The 19,794-nt window shown below is 40.6% G+C and overlaps 1 pseudogene; it reads right to left on the bottom strand.

Annotated features, from left to right (window-relative positions):
- Positions 1 to 9,419: 9,419 nt before the first annotated feature.
- LOC126261215 (5S ribosomal RNA) lies at positions 9,420 to 9,537 on the bottom strand (annotated as a pseudogene).
- Between the last annotated feature and the right edge of the window lie 10,257 nt (positions 9,538 to 19,794).

The following is a 19,794-nucleotide window of genomic DNA, read 5'->3' as shown; positions in this document are numbered from 1 at the left end:
TAAAAAAGAGTTCTGAGGGTGAATTAGGTCCGCTGATGTAAGACGGAAGATTAGCTCTGAGTGTCGGGTCTGTAGAGAGAAAGAGCAGGTTGACGGTGCTTTCCTAGGATTGGAGAGCATTGCGGTATGTAGACGCTGTAGGAATAGGATATTTTTTTCGCATGCTGTAGATATATACTGGATAAGTGCACTGTTTTGTGTCAAATGTGTATATACTGTATTGTAAAGTTATTATGGTTTACATTGTGTAGCATTTGTATATATTGCACTGTAAAGTTAATAGTGTTTATGTTATGTGACGAGTAGAGAGGAAGTAGTAAGGACGGTAGAGATATTTCCAGAGTAACAGCGGTCAAGAGAGTGTATGTCCGATACTTAGCTCGTTGTGGAATGCCAGTCAATTGAGACCGCGATCGTAAGATTTAACTGTAAGTATAATGACATCAACGACGTCTCTATTAGAGAGTGCGAATATCATTTTTTGGTCTGTTTGTTTCTAGTTACTCAGTGGTTTACAGGATGCTGTACTCAGAAAATTTTTGGTGTGTTCTTGTAGTCTATGAGTCTGGAGATATTTTGTAGAAAAAAAGTGAGCAGGCAAGGAAGAAGAAGAGACAGTAACGCATTTGTGTTGAGCGGAAGCGATCGCCGAATTGGAGAGGGACTTCCGTCCGTTGATGTAGAAGGGCTGATTACCGCTCAGTGTCGCGTGTGTAGAAAGAAAGAGCAGGTTCACAGTGCTTCCTTAGGAATGGAGAGAATTGGGGCATGTAGTCGGTATTGTAAAGTTACTTTGGCTTACATTGTGTAGGTTTTGTATATAATGGATTGTAAAGTTAGTATTGTTTATGTTATGGGATGAGTAGAGAGGATGACTGTGTGTTTGTGTGTGTGTGTGTGTGTGTGTGTGTGTGTGTGTGTGTGTGTGTATGTGTGTGTGTGTGTGTGTGCGTGCGTGTGTGTGTGTGTGTGTGTGTGTGTGTGTGTGTGTGTGTGTGTGTGTGTGTGTGTGTGTTTGTGTGTGTGTGTGTGTGTGTGTGTAGATTTAGGGGGCTGTGGAGGTAATGTAGCGATCTCTGTAAAAGTAAGCACAGAAAGCCTCAGAAGAAAAGCAGGATGGTACTTCGATAACGGGTCCTTAGGAAATTAGGCCAGTAAATTGTAAAAGAAGGAAAAAGAATGATTAATCGGTTGTGCTGGGATGTAGGAGGGTTGAGAACATTTGCGTATGTTGATATCTGGAAAGGTAGGAGGTTAGGAGCGCATTCAGTATTATTTTCGTGAACAAGTTCTGTTATGGTAAGAACTTGAATTTACAAATAAGCTGAGAAAACACGAAAGCTAGCGTTAACTATTTCTGGGGGCACTACACAATTTCGGAGAGGTTGACTGGAATCTTTTTTTTTTCTTACATTGTCAGATGATCGTTTTAGATTGTGAGGGGAGGGAAGCGCTGGGATGTGTGCGGACGGTGTGTGTGTGAACTCACTCTCGGCTATTCTGACAATAGACGTAAAGGTGGAGATGTGTCGCAAATACGCCGGCACGCAGTGGAATGCGGCCTTAACATGTGTGTTGGACTGCACTGAGTAGGGTGCTGACAGACGACGCGTGCGGCCTGGCTTGGATAGTCATGTTCGGCGTGTAGGTGATAAGAATTTCTCAGGTGTTAGGTGTGAATGCGGCTGTCATCGAGTCATGTTTGAGGGATTGAACAGTGACCTTTGAGCGAATTGAGAACTGTCGGACGTGTGACATAGTGTGGGACACGTTGATTGCGCGCGTCTGTTGAGTTATTTTGCTATGCATTATTTGGACAGATTACGAGTACTGATGGTGTTTACAGTTATGTGTACTGCATTATTTAGGAGCAGTTTGATATTGTGCACTGAAATTAGCAGCTGTTTTCGTGTCTGCCGACTGTGCAACATGACAACACGTACATCAGGGCGAGTGTTTTTTGAATGAGAGTGATATATTACTCAATGCCTAAATAAAATGTACGTTAAGTATTTGTGGGACGATATAGAATATGAGAGAGTTCTAGTAGGTTCTTATTTTTTCTACTTGGAGGTTTTGTTAGATCAAATTGCTGAGGCATGTAGCTACGAGAACGCGAGGGATGTGATTGCAGCATATCTCCGTCTCTCAGCGGTGAACTACAGGTGGGGCGAGCGATGTACTCGGCTTAGGTACTGGGGGTGTGCTCTGGCCGTATCCTAGACCATGTGGATTGAACAACAGTATTTGGGTCATAGGTTAGCTAGAATATTCACAGAGGAGTATGTCTGACGCGAGTATAAGGGTCCAGGCTGTGACGTGGGCGGAATCGCGCTCGTGGTGTGAGAGAGAGGGGCAAAGCAGACGATTTTGAGTCATCACAGGTGACTTAGGTTAGTGGCTTCGTTTGCCACAATTTTCTTGTGTTGGTAGCGAAACATGAACTGACCATCAGAATTCAAGCTTGGCTTATTTGTATAGACAAAATGTGATATAAGTTAATGTAGGTTAGTAGACGTTAGTGCATGTTACTAAACGGAAGTACACATTAGTACTTGTTAGCCAACGAACATGGGTCGGTAAAGGGACGTGGTGGTCGGTGGGGACTCCAGTCCAGGTGGGCGTGGCAGTGGCGAAAATTGATTCTAAGTCTAGGTGGACATGGCAGTTTTCTGCATCAGATAGGTTAATTGATCAAATTAATTAAGTAGTCATGAGAATTTTGTTACATTCACTTGCGGAGGTACTAAGCTAGGTGCGCACGATGGCTCATGTGGATTAGGTAAGCGCAGAATGTGGACTGAATAATGAGAGTAGGGTGATCAATTAACTTAGCGAGGGACGTCGTGGCGAGCACATGTGCTGGACAGCCTGTTGTGACGTCATGGAGGATTTCACTCTCGAGCAAACTTTGGTGCCAAACGTGCGGCAGGGCATTCTTTGTCAACCAGGTGCTGGATCAACCGACCTACCGTTATGAAGTCGGCAGGTTCCAACCTGTCCAGCGAACAGCTTTGGCGCCAACTGGTCGGTGGGGGAGGACTCCACTGTCCACGAAATCATGTTTACATCGCTGGACCAATGCGGACCTGCGACGCGAGTCGGCAGTGACGTGAGCGGCCGCTGGACGGGCAGCGGGCGCGGACGCATCAGACGGCCGTCACGTGGGGCGACCGCTGGCTTGCCGGTGGCGCGCAGTCCGGCGCGGGTCGGCGGCGACCATATGAACTAATTCAGTTGGACTGGAGGCCTCGTGGCGACTGGACTGCGATCTCTAAGATGTGTACTAACTCTGTTGGAGAACAAGTGCTGACGGTACTGTTTGAAATAAAGACTTCAGTCCAAAAGTGCACTTTATTGCTATTTGACGCGATTTTCGTAGCTTAAGAGTGAAACTAAGTGGGGACGAAAAATTCAAACTTCGTAGGATGAGGTGGACTTAGGTTAGTGCACATGGCCCAACTGGTCTCTTTTGTTTGTAGGTGTGACAGATTATCGTGTTTGAATTTGAATTTGTGAGAGATTTTTTGTTATGGAAGTAAGGGAATTGGCTTTCTTGCCGCAAAAATCGACCATCTTGAATGAATAATAATAAATCATCATAAATGCTAATAAATAATAGTAAATGTTAATAATAAATAGAAATATGGTTTTCCAGAGATTATGGAGAGTGAATCTGAACATGGTGCGATTTTCTTTGTTAGTGGAAGTAGGTCAATAATAATAAATGATAATAAATAATAATAAATAATAAATGATAATAAATAATAACAAATGATGAATGATAATGAATAGAAGTACGGTTTTCCTGAGATTATAGAGAGTGAATCTGAACATGGCGCGATTTTCTATGTTAGTGGAGGTAGGCCAATAATAATAAATGATAATAAATAATAATAAATGATAATAAATAATAATAAAAGATGAATGATAATGAATAATAATACCAGTATTGTTTTCCAGCCATTATCGTTTTGGAATGTGAATTTAGAGTGAATTTTCTCGTGGAGGTAGGCCAATAATAATAAATGATAATGAATGATAATAAATGATAATCAATGTTAATAAATGATAATCAATAATAGTGAATACTAATAAAGGCAAGTACGGTTTGGCATGCATTATCATGTTGGAATTTGAATTTCGCGCCTATTTTTTCTGGAGGGTTAGGTTCGTGGACGTAGCCCAATTGTTCTATTTTCCCACCAAAATTCAAAATTCCCGCCATTTTTTCTGAAGGTTAGGTTAGCGGAAGAAGCACAATTGGCCTATTTTCCCGGCAAAATCCGCCATCTTGGATGACGTCATCACCGCCATCTTGAATAAATTCGGCAACAATGCAGCGTGTCCTCATAGGAACCTTGCCCTACTACTACTGTTCTGGTGTAATATTCTACACTTTTTATTATTTAATTCACAAACTGGTTTTCGTCTGTTATGCCATCACAAGGTACAAAGATAAATATGTTGTGCAGTGAAATTTTTGTAAGTTCAAAGATTATACATTAGCGTGTATCTAAAATGTATCTCCATTTCCATAGATGAAAAATGTTAATATTAGAGTTAGGAATAAAACGAGAGGAATATTTCAGTAAAAATGTGATGTAAGATTATTGAAATAACATAAAATATCTGACGCTTCAAGTAATGAACTATATAACAAATTACAATAATTACACTTAAAAGAAAATAAATTGAACGACTCACTTTTATTACATGTTCCAAGAGTGGCTGAAAAAATGATCTCGTCTTTAAGAGGTCCTAAATTACAAACAGGTAAGAAAAGTAGGTAAGTGAAGCTGCTGTACCTTCAAGCGGGAGCATATTGCGCTTCCAGAATGACGTTTACACAATTTGCCACAGTTACAAGTGATTTTTCTAGATTCCTGTGTTTTCCAAAGCTAGAATGCTATGTTTACCACTGAGCAAAAAGTGTCCAAATGTGGTGCACATAAAAAGATATTTTAACTTTCCTGGATTAAGCTTTTAGCTACAGTCAGTGAGACTTTTCCTAAAAATGAAGTCATACACCATTTATTGTGTTCCTGAGGCGGTGGTTTGAGAACAGGGTAAAGAAGAGAGAGCACCTGTTCTTTCTGCTTTTGTGGATTATGGAGTCCACTAAGATAGGAAGGTAGCCCCCTCCATTAGCTCCGCGGTCCACTGCGTCCTTCTTTACCCTGGACTTCCCTTTTCCTGTAGTCTGAATAGCTGTAACCACTGTACTATCGTGAGATGATCCGAGTCTATCACGTCGTTTCAACTCGGAATGGCGGCGAAAGAGTCGCTCAACAGTGATGGGAGGCTCGTTATTTTTTAAATACGCCTCGACGGCAATTGATCAATTCTTTGAACTTCAGAAGGCTATAATTTCAATTTGCTGTCCTTTAATGCTGCGCGCACATAGTTATTTCGCGCATATGCAACAGCGATGCCGTACTAATTGACTCAAATACTGCTACCCATTCTACAGGGCTCCGTATAAACAACGTAATGTTTCTCCATAGTCTACACAGCAGATGTATTAGAGTTAAATGCGATGTTGACGAGATAACTGTCTCAGTCAATACAGTAGTTCATTGTGGATGAAGAACGTCATACTGTTAGACTTCGTACAAACTCATTCAATTCTAAGGAAAATTCAGTTACTGGCAGAATTATTACAGCAAATAGAGAATGCAGGTGCGAAGATTAATCGATCTTGTACGCCATATTGCGAAGGTATGGAGGAAATTAAAAGACAATTAGGGGTATTGCTGATATATCTTGACAGAATTTTTGGCTATCAAAGGGACAGTTACGTAAAAAAGAATATTTACGTTTCCTGTAAAGGGATATATCTTATCCGAATTCCATGTGAGGAATTCTTTGTAGATTAGAGGAGTGGCAATTCATGCCAATCTTATGTTCATCAAAAGGTACTGACACGTCACAACGTTGTAAAAAACAAATATTTTGGAACTTTGTGCAGTGTTTGAATTTTCAGGGGGCACCTTGTAATTACGTTACTCTACATAGCTCCCGGTTCAGACTGTACACTCTGCTAAGTCCAGACTTTAAGAAACACATGACCTTTATTTGTCATGCAATTTGAATAGTAGTTTTCTGACAGACTCACCACGAAAAATATTGGTAATTGTTCTACTTTACAAACTGACACAGACAGTGCCCTTTAAATATATAGTATAAAGAGGAACTGATGCGCATTAATAGATAATATCACCATGTATTGTTCTTTAGCTAATGTGCAAACTGTGAGGGAAAGTATTACTGGCCTGTCACATCGTGATAGGGCAGATCTAGAAGAAGATAGTTAACAACATACAGTAATTAGACACCTGTTCACTTGTAATAAATACATTCGTGGTCAGTAAAGATCGATACAGTTGACAAGACGTCTACTACGCATACAACAGGAATGACAAAATATATTTCTGCAAATCACTAACCTTTATATACTCTTTTGTATTAAAATAATGGAAAGCGAAAACGCAATAAGCAGCCAATTTGGATAATTAAAAGCATAAGAAGCAAGAGCTATATCATAACAGAGACAGTCACAGCCACATTACAGAATTTCGTTACAGATAAGACCAAACAGATTTATCTTTACACCACGTAACTAGACAGATCTGAAAATGACATCAGCGCAGAAGGAGTGTGTTTAATATTTTCCTACTTTTTTTCGGAAAAATAAAACTGTAGAGCCGTGCAAACAATTTAATCACCACTTCCTGTCAATAATTCGCAAGTTGAATTGAAATTTTGGTAGAAGCAAGTTCATGAAATTTTACAAGCCGGTGTTCCAAGACAATTACGTATCATGCAGATATATGAAATAATCAAGGTGGATATTGCGTCTCTTATTTAATCACCGAAGAAGAATGACTTATGTGAGTATAACTAAGTATATGTGATACCCAAAGTATATTAGGACTTTTCTTGGGTATAATGTGATGATCATGCTATACTCCCGTATACATCGAATTAGGAATAGAGAGAAAACTCACCAATGATTAATTTTGTAACTAGAAAATAGATTTTCCTCCAGGGTGAACACAGAACAGAATAATTTGACGGAGGTGCTGTGGACTGGGCTTAGAAAGTACGGGTTGCTATGGGGTTTTGGTCTAAATGTAATGATTTTTCTCATATCTATAAATGAGCTACCAGTAAAATTGACATATGATTAAAAATGTTCACCTGCAAAGGATATAGGTGGTATTGTGAAAGATGTGGAATTTGATGCAAACGATTTAGCAAATAGGGTAGACATAATCTGTCTTGTAGATGAAACACATAACAGGATAGAAGAGCTACACAGTAACATCAACACAGTACACTCACAAATCCACTTCACAATGGAATTAGAAAACAACGAGAAAATACATTTCTTGGGTCTTACAATCACAAGAAACAACCACCAACAAGAATTCTCCATCTACAGAAAACCCACAACCACAAGCACTGTTATCCACAGCTGATCCAACCACTCGACAGTGCATAAATATGCCAGTTTCACACACAGGGTCCACAGGATAAACAAAACACCTCTTAAAGCAGAAAACTACACATAGGAACTACATATAATCAAACAAATTGCTGTTTAAAACGACTACAAAACAGACATCATAAACAAACTCAACAACAAGGTAAAACGGAAACATGCAGTACACACAGACAATACAGCAGACCGCACCACTTCTGAAAAAAGAGGGATATGGTACACACTAACATACAATAACAAAATATCACATAGAATAGGAAACATCTTGAAAAGCAAGAGATCCCACTAAATTTCAGAACAAACAATACAGTTCAGAAAAGACTAAGACCAGTCAGAAAAACCTCAGACAAATTCAGCAATGCTGGAATATATCAACTCACGTGCAACTCCTGTCAGGCCCACTACATAGGACAAACCAGCAGAAATTTCCGAACGAGGTACACAGAGCACATGAGAGCTCTAAAAAGTGACAGCACACATTCAACTTTTGCAGAACATCTAATGAACAAAAACCATAACCCCACTAATATCGAAAACGATCTACGCATTCTGAGAAACAGAAACAGTCTATACCGACAACTAACTATACAAGAAAATTACTACATACAAAAGGCCATAATCGAAGGGAAAAATGTAATAAATGAAAACACAACACTCTGCAACAACACACTCTTTACCGCTCTGAGAGAACTGGCCAAGGACACGGAACAGAAGGCACACACACGCAACAGAACCACTTCCCACATCACACACAGAGACATAAATATTGAACAGAAGTCGTCGCGCTACAGTTTTTCATAGCCTTTCTCGCCACACGCGATACGCCTATCGCGACACACGCGAACAGCAAGATGGCGTAATTTCCTGGATCAGAAACAAAGTGCATAAGTTTTGTTTTTCTGTGTATAAAAGCAGGTCGGCCGGAGTGGCCAAGCGGTTCTAGGCGCTACAGTCTGGAACCGCGCGACCGCTACGGTTGCAGGATCGAATCCTGCCTCTGGCATGGATGTGTGTGAAGTCCTTAGGTTAGTTAGGTTTAAGTAGTTCTAAGTTCTAGGGGACTGATGACCTCAGAAGTTAAGTCCCATAGAGCTCAGAGTCATTTGAACCATTTTTATAAAAGCAGCCACATACCATCCAACGAACGTGAGTACACGAATAGCTAAGCAACAGCTCAGTACACACCAAACAACTGGTTTCCACAACACTACCACAGCCCCAAGTATATACCGCTGACACACGAAGTTCACCTTTTAGTATTTGTTTACTAACAGCCGCTCACTTGGTTGCAGATGACATGATGTTCGCTAAGTAAAAAGACGGCAACAGAAAAAAGAGCACAGAAAATATGGCGCAAACAGCGCCAATAATTGCATAAAACATGCTGTAACATACAGTAAATAAGGTAGTATGAAAGTAGCAATAGAAAACTATATTTCAAAAGACGAATTGTAAAAATGTAATAATGTTTTACTGTGTTTGTACAACCATGCCATTTTGTGCATCTTTTAGATTAAAAAACCCGCTGATGATGGTGGTATTTGTCGCCGAAACTAGTTTGGGATAATAAAGAAATAAACGAATAGCAAGGTGTTTTGCATCAAGGCGGACTCAATTTCTGATATTACTGTTTTCTATGCAAACACGGACCAAATGGAAGAGTTCCAAGATAATATACGATGATTAGATACACAGTGTAAAAAATTCCTCCAAAACAGGCCATGAAGGCCCAATAGTACCGACCGACCGCCGTATCATCCTCAGCCCACAGTCGTCACTTGATGCGGATATGGAGGGTCATGTGGTCAGCACACTACTCTTCCAGACGTATGTCAGTTTCCGAGACCGGAACCGCTACTTCTCAATCAAGTAGCTTCTTAGTTTGCCTCACAAGGGCTGAGTGCACCCCGCTTGCCAACAGTGCTCGGCAGACCGGATGGTCACCCATCCAAGTGCTAGCCCAGCCCGACAGTGCTAAACTTCCGTGATCTGACGGGAACGAGTGTTACCACTGCGGCAAGGCCGTTGGCAGGTACTCAATATAGTTGAGCATTTAAATTCTTAGGAAGGAAGAAATATGAAACGTTTTCTCGGAATAACTGCTTTCAGGATGATGTACAGAACCTGAATGTTTCTGTCTTAACTGTAAGAATGATCACCACTGTCCCTGACACTCAAAGTTTTTTACTTTACTTTCTTCCACTCTGTTGACACATGTTTTGACGTGACACTATGCGTTTACAAACAATAATATTTGAATTTTCTTTAAAAAAGACACAAGCAATTCTTTTATCCATGTGAGCTTGTTCTCCGTCTCTAATACTAAATCCACAGTTATACGTACTCTGCAATCCATCTTACGGCAAGTGTCTGCAATCCATCTTACGGCAAGTGTCCCATCTTTGAATGGTAGTATACTGTATGAATTGCAATTTATCATATTTGTTCCTCATGATCGTCTAGCTAAATATATTGAACTGAGTCACTCGTTTCATGATCTTGCACATTTTTACTGTTGCAGTGAAGCAAATCGTTGTGTTGCAACAATATTAGCGATAAGATTATATCTCACAGCATGAACCTTATTTCGATGTCTTAATTACCTACGAAATTTTCTTTCTTTTTCCTTTAAAAAACAAGAGAACTGATATTCAGTCTTCCGTCTCCTTCTTCGTGCCTCGCTACTACAAGGTTGTGTCATTTTTGTATCATGAATTCTGTTGCGAAATAATATTTGGTCTACAACTTTGCTTCCGCCGCTTTGCAATAGATGACAGTAGAGGCAAGTGTGGTTAAGGGGTCATAGGTGTAATGCAATAAGCTTAGGCATCTGTAAACAATGCCATAAAGATATCAGTCGATTTGTGATTGCATCATAAGGTTATTCTCGATTATACGTACCCATTTCTCGCCATTTGTTGGAAGTTTTAATTTCCTGATTTAACATGAATAAATCTGCGGCTGTCTCTCCTCAAATGCTGGTAAGACCAATGGTGAGGGAACTATTAGTGGAAGAACGCGCAGAGAATGTTTTCAACGCCTTAAGAACGGGTATTTTGATGTCGAAGACCGTCATGGCTGTGGAAGACAGAACGTTTTCGTAGCTACTGAAACAGACGAAGATAGTCACAGGACATCCTTATCGAAAGCAATTGATGCGTTCGAGCCCAGCACTGAAACACAAATGGCCACAATACAGCGACAGACACGTAATGTTAATTTTGCAGCAGGTCAGTGCTCGATCCCATGTCGCAAAACCCGTCAAAATATGAACGTTAACGTTGAAATGAGAAGTTCTATCCCTCTCGCAGTATTCTCCATACGTTGCTCTCTCTGACTACCACTACCACTGACCAGCACTTCCGATCATATGAACAAGTGCAAAATTGAATCGATTCATGGATACCCACAAATGACGCACAGTTCTTCCGCCACGGGATTCGTATGCTATGCGAAAGATGGGAGAATGTAGTGGCCAGCGATGCGAAATACTGTGAATCATAATTTTTTCGTAAGTTTTTCACAATAAAGCCGCGACCTTCGAGAAAAAAAACGGCGGAAGCAGAGTCGTAGACCTAGTAGTTGAATCTAAATTATTTATGGTAATATTTTAGTAGTAGTGTGCATAACTCTGCATCCATTTAATAATGAAAACTGTCGTATGGTTTTCGACCTTTTTAATCAGATGAAAGTAATCACTTTAATGACGCAACAATCGCGCTCCATAAGCGCATAATCGTTGTTCATTCCAGCATTCGTAAGTCGAATGTGCAGTCTATGTTTTCAGCGAAGTCCGATTGTAATTATTTTTACCATGGAGATTATTTCTTTGCACTGAAAGTTAAGAAGACCCGGTTTTGTGTCACCAAGCTCACTGCTTTCCAACAACGACGTTTGAGCCTGTAGCAAAACTCACAAGAGTAAAGAAATAATCTCTTACGATATCATAAAAAACAATGAAAATTTTAGTGCCTTCCCTCTAACTTCCATAATTATATGTCACCTTTTCTTGCTGGTAATATGATGTGTCCTTTGTTTGTTAGCATTTTACTTTGTGATTTACATTGAAAATCACGAAAACCCATACCGGAGGGAAAAGGAGTATTAAATCATGTACTGATGCTGCGTAGGTTTTCTCCTCGGTATTGGCAACGACATCGTGCGTTGGTTGGGTGCTCAAGTATTCGTTTCGACTCCGCATTTTCGTCAGCAGTTGAAAGGGTAACCCTCATTCTTCGCTATTCCCCTTCCGGATCCAGTCGAATTTACACAGCCCGATGTGCAGTGCTTCGATGTGAACTGGAGGTAGAATTGGCGCACTCTAAACATGATTTACTCTGTTCGTTTTTTTGTTTCTAACTGATCATAAAAGCTTGCTAATGTGTATTCAGTCGCATCTCTTTCAACTCTTTGAAGAGAGCAAATGGGTACTACATACACGCAATGTTGCGATTACATCAGGGTGACACAGAAAAAAAATAGAGGGAGAAATTTGTATTCAGCAATGTTCTCAAGCGTCAGGTCATTTTATTTAAGTTGTACAACACATAATTCGTGTCAAAGCAATAAATGAACTTCACGCCACATTTATTTTGCCACTTACTATTCAAATTGAAATAACACGTGGCCTGACTCAGGGTTTGTGCTGAGCTTACACCTGCGCATATATCTATGAAGTCATTCTTATTGGTGTATATCTAATGTTCATCTGTGTTACATGATAATTTTATTCGTTCTTTTACTGTGTAGAGACCGCATGAATTGCAGGCTTAACTTACTGACAAAAAATGTGCTTCTAGATCATTGGTTTTTTGTCACTTGACATACCTCACTTAATCTATGACACTCACCCTTTAAGTATTTATAACCTCATTCAACACAGGTGTTGAGATTAGAACAATACTGGAAAATGCATGGTACAGCGCTCTAAACCCCGAGACCTCAGAGTTGCATGACAAGCAGGGTTTCAGATAACTGCAGCCAGAGTCACCACATCGGTTTACTTTCAGTACGAGGGAGAAGCGGTATGTTGCTTGTCTACTCTTGGAATATACTTTTAACAGTGAACCACGGCGTGAGGGGCAGTGCCTCTACTGTTTCGTCTGGCACTGAAGACGCACCCTACCTAGTCTTCCTTCCATCGTCGTTCGGAAAAGTTTGTATTGTTCTACATGTTCCGTTTTCAATAGGTTCTTTGTAGAATCGAATAATTTGATAATGAACCCCTGGTTTTCAAATACAAGTTGAAAATCTTCCTTGTAGCACGCATCTTTTTTGTGCAGTAGTTGCTCCGTGGTACCTAGGACTCCTATCTGTAATATAACGCAAATCTCACGTTTTAGTGATATAACCCTTATCTACACTTGCTACGAGTATTTAGACTGATGTTAGCAACTTCATGGGGTTTTTTCGATCCCGAAAACAAAAACTATCTGTAATTTATGTACCTCAATTTATTTACTTCTATTTATAAAAAAATCAGTCTCTATTAAAAAGGAAAATCTTACCAGCTATTCAACCTCCTACATTAACATTGGCCTCTTAAACAGAATTTTTGGAATTAACTTAAACAAAGAAAATCTACTACAGAATGTTCAGAAATGTGTTTTGAGATCAAATAATGATCACTTAAGTTAACTACAAAAAAAACTTTCAATAAAAGTTATAGTAGGTACATGAACGAATCAACTAGGCACATCTTTTCGTTCATCACAATCGAGACATACTTTTTTGTCAACGGAACGCATTTTGCACACATATTTTTGACATTCAGAAAAGGGTTTTGATAGTTTTTGTGTCTTTAAGGTGTGGATACATTTTACTTTTTTGGCTAACACTGTCCCGGTTGGAAGGCAGTGCAGATTCGTCGACTCTGCTATCATTTTCACAAATTTTGGAAATTAATTTGTCTATTGCAGTCTGCAAGTGCCTAGAAAAATTTCTGAGTTCATTTTCCTCTCTCTGATATTTGCTTTGATCAATACCATACCGATTTGTTGTATAACATATCGATGCACCGTTTTGCTATTATTATTTGTAATGGTTTTTTGCTTAAAATAGCCAGACTGACTTACTATTTCTTCTTTTTTTGCGAAAATGCCCTTCTACTGCCTCTTCATCGTCTTCTATCTCATTGTCAGTTTCACTGTGAGATATTTCAATTCCACTGTCACTAAACTCGGTTGCATCTTGAAAAGAATCTGGTCTATGCAATCAGTCAGCAGTCTTCACTAGCTAACAACTCCAAAATTTGATTATCGTTCAGACGAGACTTCATTCTGTCTAAAAATAATTGGAAACGATTTGTCTCCACCGATAAGAAAAGTAACATTTATAACTACGTGTGGTAAATTTCGACTCCAACTGATACGTACCAACGGAAATTGTGGTCGCTGATTAGCACGCACGCGCACAATGCAAAATCACAGCCAGTACTGAGATTACATAAAAGCGGAGTAGCAACGTTGCAATAGGAACGGAATTGTAAAAAAAAGAGTAACGCATGGGGTAATAAAGTACCCTACGAATATAGTTAACGATTAATTGTGTCTTTATCATCAGCATGTAAATTATGCAGTCCATTATCGAGATCTGACACACAGAACATGGGAATAAAAAGTACTATTGAAAATGTGTGCCGGATTAGAATAAGGCGTCCGCAATATACGTATCTGAAGCTGAGTCATTCTCCAATATGCTATTTCACGAGGGACGTACTAGTAACTTAAGGTTTGCTGCAAAGACTCTCTAGGTATTCCAAGGTAGAACAGAGGATTTGGCGACAAGTTTGTCTCTTCTGTCTCGCTTGTCATATGTTTTCCCCTCTGCTGACTGGTCATATTTCCATTTTTTAGTAATGTCAGCGGACGCATGGACTGTCTGTAATTTGCCAGAGGCCGTCTATTTTGAGCAACAGACAAAGCTCCGCGTTCGGTCCTTGTTTGGCCATTGGTGACGGCCGACCGCCGTGTTATCCTCTGCCAGTGGTGTCAAGCGGATGTGTTATGGAGGGCATGGCGTCAGCGCGCATCACTCCCGGTTGTTGTCGGATTTCTGACTTTGGAGGCGATATTTCTCACTCACGTAGCTCCTCAGCTGGCATTACGAGTCTGAGTGCACACCGGTCCAGTCCTCCCACCAAGGAAACATCTCTCTCAATGCCAGGAATCGAAATCGCCTCCTTTTCATAAGAGCCAGTGGGTTGACCATTGAGCCACGGAGGCGAACGTCGATTTTGGGAGGTAACACTAAAGACAATAAGTGTTTTTATTTCAAATTGTAACTACCTAGCTCCTAAACATAGTTCAACAAATACCAATATGCTTTTCTCATTCTGGGGTTATTATACTATTTTGAACATACTCTTTATTTCCACGTTTTAAGTGTTTATTCTATTTTATTATTATTGTATCTTCGACTCCATTGCCGCACAAATACTATCGTGCAACTAAAAACTGAAATATATAGTATTAATGTTTCACAATCATATATATTATTTCTGAAATCAACATCCCTATTTCTCAACACATACTAATCATACAGCGATGAATGAGGTATCTGTAGAAAGGTTTTTTCACGGGATTCTGACACTGAATACCGATTTTGCGCTGAAACGTACTGTTTCTGTAAAATTTTCACATAAAAGAGACTTTTAACTATCATAACCAAAAGCGCATCATGGACGCCCAGCTTCGTACCTATGTTTTACGCAGCTAATTTACTAATCACGAATAAAGGACTCCCTTTTCATATTATGTAATTACACATAACATTTAATTTGATTTAAACTGCTTATTAACTGGATAATTTGAATATTGCATAACCGTGAGGTCTGCGGTAGTCCATTCTCTCTGCCCGTCGTACAAGCTGACTTTTCTAATCGAATATACTTTCCGAAACGACAAACATATTTGTCATTGTGTCCTTGAATTATGATTTACCTGTTGCTACTACGGCCTAACATGCTTACATAACTAAGAAGTGTAGTGAACGTTTCAAAATAGAGGTTATTATGATCTTAGTGATATACCAGGTAAGAAGCGAACACTATGTTCCAAACTACAAATTTCGCATTTCTTTACTTCCGTGTATTTTATATTCGTATTTTTCATGACGCTTCTCTTCAATAACAGATAACTGTAAATATTACAAGTTACTGATGACAGTCAACTATTATCATGAACAGTAAATTATTACTTTTATTTTGTGTTTGTATTTGTTCATTAATTATTAACTTTTGTAAACATGAAGGTGGAGTAAATACTACTGTTATAAACAATAAATGATAAGTTTACCTTGCCAAAGAAAAGGGCATCAGAAGTTCTAGGTGAGAAGCGTCGCGCCAAAAGAGTGGCTGGTGCTCAAACACCAGCTCAGGGAGAAAGATGGTGTTCCCACAACTGCCCCTATCCCAACGTGTACAGTTGTTCCAAATATTACAATTATTTAAAATATAAATGTGCGAAACTTCCGCACTGGTCCCATGGTAAAACTGATTTTAAATTTTGTTGTTAACTGACTTTCTGCTTTCTAGCCCAGTCAGACAGCCTTGAAATACGAAGGCCGGTTCACGATGCAGTGCAAACTAAGTATTCTTGAGAAACGATATTTCTGTGTTCAGTTTTTAATATGTCTATGTTGCTCCAACCCCAAAAATGCTACGACCTGAGTTGTAAAGACCTCAACATCAACTTTCCAGTACTCAAGCACAAGAACAGCACATACTACAACTAATTTCTGGAATTTGTCGCATTCTTTGACTTTTATTTTCATTCTTACCTCTTTATTATTTTGTACTTCTCTGATTTTTCAGTACGTTAATCTACGCTTTTCTCCTCTTTTGTTTCAATATTTACTTTATCCTCATACCATTTCTAATTTATTGTCTATCTTTGAATCACTTTCCCCATATTCATTCCGCTTCGGAAGGTTTCTCTTACATACAAGGCTTTTGTATTTCCAGAGCTCAGTTTTTTCCGCTGTTAATTATTTTATTTTCCTCGTTATTAATGTAGTTTTTACAGCTTGTATACTAAAAAAGTCATCGTGTAATGCATGGAAGCAGGTTTTCTTCTCTTATACCTAAAAAACTATTTTCTTTTACTAATGTGTAGTTTTACAAAATAAAACTACGTGCATGCAATATTATTTCAATCGGAGATAACAATGGCTATTTTTTCTAAAAAGTTGAGAACCTAACAGAAAGAGGACATTTAGTTTACTGCTTGTCCTAGCAATTCATAAATCTGATCGTTAAAGGGATAAGAAAATTTCGGACGAAACCACTGGGACGACATGACATACGGTTGCAACATATCACAAAGCGTCCACTGACAATAAACTATCATTCGCGCGTCTGATTACTTCCACAGCATTTTACTATTCCACTTCGATGGGAGGGAGAAAAAAAAGAAAGGAGGAAGGCTACTGTTTAACGACCAAACGACGATAAGCCAATTAGATACAGTATTCTGTGACGGCCAGGAAACCAGTATTAACAGACCAAGTGGCACCCAATGACCCTTTACAACTACACAACAAACCTATTGATTTCACTATTTTTATATGGACTACGACGTCCCGTCACATTTAAAAAGTACACACATCAAAAAAGTTTTGCATCACCTCGTTTCTAAGTGTTCCAGAACCTGTAAAGAAAATTGGAATAGAGATCAACACAAACATCATTTCTGCCTTTTTATTGCCCATGGAAACCACACATTGTATGTTGTACCACTAAACAGCGAGACCTTCAAATGTGGTGGTCCAGATTCTGTGCACACTGGTACCTCAATACCCAGTAGCACGTCCTCTTGCATTGATGCATGCCTGTATTCGTCGTGGCATACTATCCGCAATTTCATCAAGGCACTGTTGATCCAGATTGTCCCACTCCTCAACGGCGATTCGGCGTGGATCCCTCAGAGTGGTTGTTGGGGTCACGTCGTCCATAAACAATCCGTTTCAATCTATCCCAGGAATGTTTGATAGGGTTCATGTCTGGAGAACATGCTGGCCACTCTAGTCGAGCGATGTCGTTATCCTGAAGGGAGTCATTCACAATATGTGGACGATGGGGGCGCGAATCGTCGTCCATAAAGAAGAATGCCTTGCCAATATGCTGCCGATATGGTTGCACTATCGGTGGCATTCACGTATCGCACAGCCGTTACGGCGCCTTCCATGACCACCAGCGGCGTACTTCGGCCCCACATAATGCCACCCCAAAACAGCAGGGAACCTCCACCTTGCTGCTCTCGCTGGACAGTGTGTCTAAGGCGTTCAGCCTGACCGGGTTGTCTGGTTGCCTGGTTGAAGGCATATGCGACTCTCATCGGTGAAGAGAACGTGATGCCAATCCTGAGCGGTCCATTTGGCATGTTGTTGGGCCCATCAGTACCACGCTGCATGGTGTCGTGGTTGCAAACATGGATCTCGCCATGGACGTCGGGAGTCAAGTTGCGCATCATGCAGCCTATTGTGGACAGTTGGAGTCGTAACACGACGTCCTGTGGCTGCCGAAAAGCATTATTCAACATTGCGGCGTTGCTGTCAGGGTTCCTTCGAGCTATAATCCGTATATAACGGTCACCCACTGCAGTAGTAGCCCTTGGGTGGCCTGAGGCAGGCATGTCATTGACAGTTCCTGTCTCTCTCTGTCTCCTCCATGTCCGAACAACATCGCTTTGGTTCACTCCAAGACGCCTGGACACTTCCATTGTTGAGAGTCCTTCCTGGAACAAAGTAACAATTCGGACGCGTTCGAACCGCGGTATTGACCGCCTAGGCAAGGTTGAACTACACACAACACTAGCCGTGTTCCTGGTGGAATGACTGGAACTGGTCGACTGTGCCGGCCTAGGTGGCCGAGCGGTTCTAGGCGCTACAGTCTGGAACCGCGCGACCGCTACGGTCACAGGTTCGAATCCTGCCTCGGGCATGGATGTGTGTGATGTCCTTAGGTTAGTTAGGTTTAAGTAGTTGTAAGTTCTAGGGGACTGATGACCTCAGAAATTAAGTCTCACAGTGCACCTAGCCATTTGAACCATTTTGATCGACTGTCGGACCCCCTCCGTCTAATAGGCGCTTATGCATGGTTGTTTACATCTTTGGGCAGGTTTTTAGCGACATCTCTGAACAGTCAAAGGGACTGTGTCTGTGATACAATATCCATAGTCAATGTCTATCTTCAGGAGTTCTGGGAACCGGGGTATACAAAACTTTTTTTGATGTATATATTTTAAATTGGATTGTTTGTATTCCATCAAATGCTGATGATTTGAGTTAAGTGTATTGAGCGAGATTATTCCAGTTTATAGCATGTATAGTATTATTTTAACTATGACTGGATGGTTCTGAAAAGTGCCAGTATATTTCATTAGAATCCATCATTTACTAAAAGTGAGCGAATGTCAGAGTAGTATCCGAGAACCTTAAGGGAGATCGATACTGATGAGACATTGTTCTCATCTCGTGTTATCCGCAATGTTTGCCTTCATCTGACACATTTGCTATCATTGTTGATGGATACTACGCCGCTCCATTCAGCGAACACAGAAGCTGATAGTACTTCTTCTCCTCCATGCAGCGTTTATCTTCATTTCCCAGGCCCTGTCAACACCTCACTGAGTTTGAACGAGGTCTTGTAATGGGGCTACGAGACGCTGATGTTCCTGCTGCGATATTGCAGAAAGAGTTGGTACGAATGTAGTCACTATACGTGACTGCTGACGGCGGGGTCACGGGAATATACGGGCGCAAGAAGCTCGGGCTCTGGACAGCCACGTGGCATTACTCAGACGGAAGACCATCGTGTTCGGCGTACGGGTCTGGCGCATCTTACCCCCACAGCAATTTGAGCAACAGCTGATTCCACAGTAGCACAATGAATTGTTACAGATCGGTTAGTTGAAGGACAGCATCGATACAGACACCCTGCAGCGTGCATTCCAATGACAACACACCTCCGCCATTTGCGTCTTTATTGGTGTCAAACGAGAGCACATTGGAGGGAAGGGTGAAGGTCTGTCGTGTTTTTTGTTGAAAGATGATTCTTTCTCAGTGCCAGTGATGGCCGTGTGTTGGTTAGTAGGTAGCCAGTTAAGGTCTTCAATTAAAAAACTAGTGGGAAATTCAAAAATGGCCGTAATTTCTCTATACCAAGGCTGTGCTGACGTCACACCCCACCCCTACAAGGGGAATTGAAGGGAAATTAAAAGGATGGGTGCCTTTTCCAGGATTCGAACCCCAGTTCTTCTGGGAGAGAGGGCCAAGTGCAGCTCCCCCCT

Source organism: Schistocerca nitens, chromosome 5 (assembly GCF_023898315.1).
Source record: "Schistocerca nitens isolate TAMUIC-IGC-003100 chromosome 5, iqSchNite1.1, whole genome shotgun sequence".
In the NCBI taxonomy this organism is placed as follows: Eukaryota; Metazoa; Arthropoda; class Insecta; order Orthoptera; family Acrididae; genus Schistocerca; species Schistocerca nitens.
This window is presented reverse-complemented; position numbering and strand designations above follow the sequence as displayed.